Source organism: Coregonus clupeaformis, chromosome 14 (assembly GCF_020615455.1).
Source record: "Coregonus clupeaformis isolate EN_2021a chromosome 14, ASM2061545v1, whole genome shotgun sequence".
NCBI classification, from domain to species: Eukaryota; Metazoa; Chordata; class Actinopteri; order Salmoniformes; family Salmonidae; genus Coregonus; species Coregonus clupeaformis.
The window spans coordinates 12,283,524-12,290,167 of record NC_059205.1 but is presented as its reverse complement, the minus strand read 5'-3'; positions in this window follow the sequence as shown (position 1 = coordinate 12,290,167).

The window sequence follows — 6,644 nt, the reverse complement described above, 5'->3', positions numbered from 1 at the left end:
TCTTGCTAATTGCCTATAATTTCCACCTGTTGTCTATTCCATTTGCACAACAGCATGTGCAATTTATTGTCAATCAGTGTTGCTTCCTAAGTGGACAGTTTGATTTCACATAAGTGTGATTGACTTGGAGTTACATTGTGTTGTTTAAGTGTTCCCTTTATTTTTTTGAGCAGTGTAATTCCTGTCTTTTGTAAAAACAAGTTGAATTGTCCATCACTTAACATGAGCGAAAAGAAACCTTTATTTTTTTCAAAGATTTTACAAGGATGACATTTCAGTGAGAGTAACAGATGACCAAAGAACTACATAATCATAAATCAAACAATTTCCATGAAGAAAGAAAAATATAGGCTATTTTGTGTCCTAATTTAAGGTTCCCTGCACACCATTGAACCCTCAAAAGTGGAGTTTTGTTTGCTCATCTTCCAATATAGTTCAAAGGATCAGTTTCCATTTGCAGTGGACCAACATTTAATCTACTTGAATTCATTTCATACCCTCCCCATTTAGTTGTATTTGGACCAACATTTAATCTACTTTAATTCATTTCATACCCTCCCCATTTAGTTGTATTTGGACCAACATTTAATCTACTTGAATTCATTTCATACCCTCTCCATTTAGTTGTATTTGGACCAATATTTAATCTACTTGAATTAATTTCATACCCTCCCCATTTAGTTGTATTTGGACCAACAATCTACTTGAATTCATTTCATACCCTCTCCATTTAGTTGTATTTGGACCAATATTTAATCTACTTGAATTAATTTCATACCCTCCCCATTTAGTTGTATTTGGACCAACAATCTACTTGAATTCATTTCATACCCTCTCCATTTAGTTGTATTTGGACCAACATTTAATCTACTTGAATTAATGTCATACCCTCTCCATTTAGTTGTATTTGGACCAATATTTAATCTACTTGAATTCATTTCATACCCTCTCCATTTAGTTGTATTTGGACCAATATTTAATCTACTTGAATTAATTTCATACCCTCCCCATTTAGTTGTATTTGGACCAACAATCTACTTGAATTCATTTCATACCCTCTCCATTTAGTTGTATTTGGACCAATATTTAATCTACTTGAATTAATTTCATACCCTCCCCATTTAGTTGTATTTGGACCAACAATCTACTTGAATTCATTTCATACCCTCTCCATTTAGTTGTATTTGGACCAACATTTAATCTACTTGAATTAATGTCATACCCTCTCCATTTAGTTGTATTTGGACCAATATTTAATCTACTTGAATTCATTTCATACCCTCTCCATTTAGTTGTATTTGGACCAACATTTAATCTACTTGAATTCATTTCATACCCTCCCCATTTAGTTGTATTTGGACCAACAATCTACTTGAATTCATTTCATACCCTCCCCATTTAGTTGTATTTGGACCAACATTTAATCTACTTGAATTAATGTCATACCCTCTCCATTTAGTTGTATTACAGCAACATGTTATTTTCTCTTCAGTAGCTCCCCCTTTGAAACAATAGGCTAATTTCATAAAGACACATTAATGTTTAGTGATGAAACCTGATAATTGAGGTGTACTATTGAATAGCACATGCACAGATTGTCAGATAGGGAACGCTGTCACAAATAAGAACACATTTTCATAATTTATCTGAGGGAAGGGGTTAATGTCTAGAAGATATGGATATCAGCAGATCTTTTTGGTAGGTACAAACACATTTAGTCAGAATGTGCAGCATCTTAAACGTATTTTCACAGGTGTTCATAACAGAAAATGTTTAACCATGTCACTAGCATACGACAATGACTTCTGAAAATCATAGCCTCACACGATTCAGCAAAATTACATGAAAATGATTGTCAGCTGACACTATCACACGCATGGAATGGAGGGTACCGTAATGAATAATGAGTGATGGTTACATACAACTCATAATAATAGAGTGAAAGATCCCAGACCTAAAACTCAACACGGCAGGGAAGTGACAAATAGGATTTACACAAAATACTACTTTTACACGTGAGAAATCTTACCATCAATGATACAAATTACAGTGCCTTCAGAAAGTATTTACACCGCTTGTCTTTTTCCACATTTTGTTGTGTTACAGCCTGAATGTAAAATCGATGAAATTGAGCTTTTGTGTCACTGGCCTACACACAATACCCTATAATGTCAAAGTGGAATTAGGTTTTTTAAATATTTTTAAATTAATACAAAACAAAAAGCTGAAATGTCTTGAGTCAATAAGTATTCAACCCCTTTGTTATGGCAAGCCTAAATAAATTCAGGAGTAAAAATGTGCATAGACTCCCTGTGTGCAATAATACTGTTTAACATGATTTTTTTATGACTACCTCATCTCTGTTCCCCACACATACAAGTATCTGTAAGGTCCCTCAGTCGAGCAGTGAATTTCAAACGCAGATTCAACCACAAAGACCAGGGTGGTTTTCCAAGACCAGGGAGGTTTTCCCAAAAAAAACACAGACATGTAATATCCCTTTGAGCATGGTGAAGTTAATATTACACTTTGGATGGTGTATCAATACAACCAGTCACTACAAAGATACATGCGTCCTTCCTAACTCAGTTGCCGGAGAGGAAGGAAACAACTCAGGGATTTCACCATGAGACCAATGGTGACTTTAATGGATGTGACAGGAGAAAATTGAGGGAGGATCAACAACATTCTAGTTACTCACAATACTAACCTAAATGATAGTGAAAAGGAGGAAGCCTGTACAGAATGAAAAATATCGCAAAACATGCATCCTATTGCAATAAGGCACTAAAATAAAACTGCAATAAATGTGGTAAAGAAATTAACTTTATGTCCCGAATACAAAGTGTTATGTTTGGGGCAAATCCAACAACACATCACAGAGTACCACTCCCCATATTTTCAAGCATGGTGGTGGCTGCATCATGTTATGGGTATGCTTGTCATCAGCAAAGATTAGGGAGTTTTTTTTAGGATAAAAATAAACAGAGCTAAGAACAGGCAAAATCCTAGAGGAAAACCTGGTTCAGTCTTCTTTCCAACAGACACTGGGAGACACATTCACCTTTCAGCAGGACAATAACCTAAAACACAAGGCCAAATATACACTGGGGTTGCTTACCAAGTTGTCATTGAATGTTCCGGTGTGGTCTAGCTACAGTTTTGACTTAAAATCGGCTTGAAAATATATGGCAAGACTCGAAAATGGCTGTCTAGCAATGATCAACAACCAACTTGACAGAGCTTGAAGAATTTTAAAAAGAATAATATGCAAATGTTGTACAATCCAGGTGTGCAAAGCTCTTAGAGACTTAACCAGAAAGACTCACAGCTGTAATCACTACCAAAGGTGATTCTAACGTGTATTAATAAGTGAATACTTATGTAAATAAGATATTTCTGTATTTCCTTTTCAATACATTTGCTATTATTTCAAAAAACATGTTTTCACTTTGTCATTATGGGGTATTGTGTGTAGATGGGTGATTTTTACATTTTTTAAATCCATTTTGAATTAACTTAGTCCTAAATATTTCTAAAATTAAAAGCATTGTATTTGGGACAAATCATTCACTAAACGTCAACTAAATCTTGTAATGAATAATGTGGAAATTGAGCAAGTTGAGGAGACTAAACTGCTTTGAGTAACCCTGGATTGTAAACTGTCATGGTCAAAACATGTTGATGCAACAGTAGCTAAATTGGGGAGAAGTCCGTCCATAATAAAGTGCTGCTCTGCCTTCTTAACTATCAACAAGGCAGGTCCTACAGGCCCTAGTTTTGTCGCACCTGGACTACTGTCCAGTCGTGTGGTCAGGTGCCACAAAGAGGGACTTAGGAAAATTACAATTTGTTCAGAACAGGGCAGACACACACAGGCACAGACACACATAATAAGTGACGCACTCTACACACACGTACACATGGACGTTGTATTGTAGATATATGGTAGTAGAGTAGTGGCCTGAGGGCACACACTTAACATGTTGTGAAAAGTGTTATGAAATGTAATGTATATTTCAAATTGTATATAACTGCCTTAATGTTGCTGGACCCCAGGAAGAGTAGCTTCTGCCTTGGCAGGAACTGAGGATCCTTAATAAATAAAAATACACATTTAGGCTAGGAATGACATGTGGCCCATTGTTTACCTTGTTACCTGGCAACTGTAATCAGGAACAGGAACTAATGGGTATCCTTAATAAATACAATAGAAATACAACAAAATGTGGAATAAGTCAAGAGGTATAAATACTTTCTGAAGGCACTGTACATCAATATTGTTTCTCTATGTGTGACAGGGTAGGCCTACTACAGGTTTGAAGATGTATGTATTGGTAGTTTCATAAAAACTAAAAGGACATTCAAAGGGGAAAGTAAAATGTCAACTTCAACTGGAAAAAAGGGTTCACGCAATCAAATATTTTTTTTTCAAAGGGGTTATGTGGTAGTCTCGAAAACCCGAACCTAGGCAACACAGTGACTAGGGTCTGGTTTGAAGTATGGACTCTTGGCATAATGGAACTACGTCACTACTTTATCCACTTAAATAAAATACAAAATAGTAGCTAGCAAGATGGAGATCACAGAGCTTATTTTTAATGAGTGCATTTAGCAAGTGGCTAGTTTGCATAAACTACCTCAAATAAAACCACTGCAAAGGTTTTGCCTGCAAACTTTGGTTTAGAATCGCGACATTCTGGCATGTCTGCCTCGTGGTTTGTTGGAAGAGTACCCGGAAAATGTAATTTTTTCCCCTTATCAACATACACTACATGACCAAAAGTATGTGGACACCTGCTCATCATTCCAAAATCATGGGCATTAATATGGAGTTGGTCACCCCCTTTCTGCTATAACAGCCTCCTCTCTTCTGGGAAGGTTTCCTTGGAACATTGCTGCGGGGACTTGCTTCCATTCAGCCATAAGAGCATTAGTGAGGTCGGGCACTGAATAGGCCTGGCTCGCAGTCGCAATTCCAAATCATCCCAAAGGTGTTTGATGGGGTTGAGGTCAAGGCTCTGTGCAGGCCAGTCAAGTTCTTCCACACCGAGCTCGACAAACAATTTCTGTATGGACCTCGCTTTGTGCACAGGGGCATTGTCATGCTGAAACAGGAAAGGGTTTCCCCAAACTGTTGCAACAAAGTTGGAAGCACAGAATCGACTAGAATGTCACTGTATGCTGTAACGTTAAGATGTCCCTTCACTGGAACTAAGGGGCCTATCCCGAACCATGAAAAATAGCCCCAGACCATTATTCCTCCTCCACCAAACTTTACAGTTGGCACTATGCATGGTGATCTTAGGCTTGTGTGCAGCTGCTCGGCCATGGAAACCCATTTCATGAAGCTCCCGACTAACAGTTATTGTGCTGATGTTGCTTCCACAGGCAGTTTGGAACTCAGTGTTGCAACTGAGGACAGACGATTGCAACACAGACAGTGTTGCAACCGAGGAGAGACTATTTTTACGCGCTACGCCCTTCAGCACTCCGCGGTCACGTTCTGTGAGCTTGTGTAGCCTACCACTTTGCGGCTGAGGCGTTGTTGCTCCTAGACGTTTCCACTTCACAATAACAGCACTTACATTTGACCGGGGAAGCTCTAGCAGGGCAGAAATTTGATGAACGGACTTGTTGGAAAAGTGGCATCCTATAACTGCCACGTTGAAAGTCACTGAGCTCTTCAGTAAGGCCATTCTACTGCCAATGTTTGTATATGGAGATTGCATGTCTGTGTGCTCGATTTCACACCTGTCAGCAATGGGTGGGGCTGAAATAGCCAAATCCACTCATTTGAAGGGTTGTCCACATACATTTGTATATAGTGTAGGTAGTGACAGTTCCTCTATGCCAAAAGTGTCCATCATTAGGGGCATTCCTGACAGATCTTACAACGCCTGGATAGGCATTTTAAGTATCAGCTAACCACATCATATGTTATAGAAATCTGTCAGTCGATGACACAGTTGATACATGCAATGTCTGAGCAGGGGAACGCAACCATTGAAACCAGACCCTAGTCACTGGTCGCGTTCCCCTGCTCAGACGTTGCATGCATCAACCATTGGTTGCGTGCCACATCCGACTGTGTCGTCGGGCACCAGATTGCTATAAATATGATGTGGTTAGCTGATACGTAAAATATCTATCCAGGCGTTGTAATATCTGGCCTGCGTCAGCAACGGGCAGAGGAACGCACCCACTAGTTTCCCTAGGGTCAGGTTTGAGACTAGATCTGTGGTGGGGGCTACACAAATCTACACCCTTTCACTAAATATAAACTAACTACTGTGTCTACAACATCAATATACAAATGGACTAATATTTATTCTCATCCTCTGCCACATACTGACAGAAATGCCTCCCGTCGGTCAAGAAACTCGTCAAGGTATGGCCAGAAATTATATTTTTTCAAAGTGAGTTCATATCCTTCATTCAGTTATCATTTTCACATGGGACAATGATAGCTGGCACTGAATACCTACATTTAGCAGCTGCCAGAGGCTTCTAACTTTCCTTAGTAGTCAGGTCCAGACTTCCACTGAGTCTTATCCCAGTAGTATTCACACACTTCATGTCTATAACCTCTCTGAACATAAATTAATGTTCCCATGCAACACCTCTTATGAGTAGCTGACCAA